Genomic DNA, 1,377 nt, shown 5'->3' with positions numbered 1-1,377 from the left:
CAGCTCCTCCCACAGTGAGGCTCCTCTGCTCAGACTGATGTTTATCTGTTCATTCTGACCTGAGAAGATCTTTACTCATATTTTAATAAATTAAAACGACAGCGTTTGATATAAACTACTTTATCAACCATGATCTTATATTCTGGCCAATTATCAAGTTCTAATTAAGTTCTGTCATGTGTCTGGATTCATGTTTTTAATATTGAAGATTTTACAATATGGAATTATTATTTGTGCTTTTTTCTGTTTCCTTAGTGAGGTTTTTATTTTTCATCTAACATATTTAGTTTTCTCCTTTCTCTGTTTCCTTGCTAATCTATCTGTATCATTTCTTTATCATACATACAGTCTATGAATGATTTTCTGGATGTTTCTGCTGGTGAAACAGCAGACTGTGAAAGCTGCTCTGAGGATCCAGACCATCCTGACCTAATGGACCCCAGCAGCTGTAAAGGTGAGGCCAGAATCAGTCAGATACGTCACTCAGGTAAAGATCAGTTTCAGAGCAAACCAAACTTTAACAGGATTCCCTCTAAACCACCAAGAAGAGGAGAGCAGCAGCATGGAGGACATCCACGGTCTGCATCAGGCGCCTGCAGCATCACAGGACCAGTTTCCTGTAAACAACCAGACTTTGTGGGGCCATAATCCCGCTGATCACCTCAGACAGACAGCACGCGCCCTGCTGGCAGCGCTCCTCTGCTCCTCCTCCTCCCTCTGCTCCTCCTCGGTGAGGAGCTGCTGTTGCAGATTGTCAGTCAGACACCTCCCTGAAGTCCCCATCCCTGCAGGTCTTACCTGAGAGGAGCCCGTCCTGAACCAGAACCCGGTGTGGCAGCAGCTAAACTTGCAGAGTCTGTGCGCGTGGCTGCGGTCCCTCTCCCCCGCCCCACGCCGCGCCGCGCCACGCCACGCTGGTTTCTGAATGAGATGAGTTTCTGACGGGAGGAAATGTGACAAAGAGCGCTTCCTCCAAACTGGGTCAGACGTCGCAGCTCTGCCAGTTCCGACATGTGATGCCAGAGACCCAGTCTGAGCGCAGAGGGACAACAGCGCCCCCTGCTTTTAATCAGACCTTTTTCTAGAACTGAAAATATCATCCAAATCTAACGGTTTATGGTTTCATTTATAGAAAATAGAATATATTATGGTGGAAATATGACTGCTTCCCTTCATGTAATGTAAGCTTTTATTGTGAAGGTAGAATGTACAGTGTTGGGCACGTTACTTTGAAAAAGTAATTAGTTATAGTTACTAGTTACTTCTCCCAAAAGTAACTGAGTTACTAACTGAGTTACTCCACAATAAAAGTCTAATTCTGAAATCCTGTGTGTTTGGGTTGTTATAGATACTGATCCATCCATCCATCCATCCATC

The 1,377-nt window shown here is 44.7% G+C and overlaps 1 protein-coding gene across 3 annotated transcripts in view; it reads right to left on the bottom strand.

Moving 5' to 3' along the window:
- LOC107104011 (serine/threonine-protein kinase Nek6-like) overlaps positions 1-991 on the bottom strand; it is a 26,406-nt gene extending 25,415 nt beyond the window's left edge. For 2 of the 3 annotated variants that reach the window (XR_001482217.1, XM_015403897.1), the window contains exon 1: positions 799-991. The gene's annotated coding sequence lies outside the window, so the exon portion shown is untranslated. The remainder of the gene's footprint in view (positions 1-798) is intronic. The other variant, XM_015403896.1, reaches the window with a different exon arrangement.
- Positions 992-1,377: the final 386 nt, after the last annotated feature.

This window comes from Cyprinodon variegatus, unplaced genomic scaffold, assembly GCF_000732505.1.
Source record: "Cyprinodon variegatus isolate N-32 unplaced genomic scaffold, C_variegatus-1.0 Scaffold1589, whole genome shotgun sequence".
NCBI classification, from domain to species: domain Eukaryota; kingdom Metazoa; phylum Chordata; class Actinopteri; order Cyprinodontiformes; family Cyprinodontidae; genus Cyprinodon; species Cyprinodon variegatus.
The sequence above is the reverse complement of the archived record's forward strand: the minus strand, read 5'-3'. Positions and strand labels throughout refer to the sequence as shown.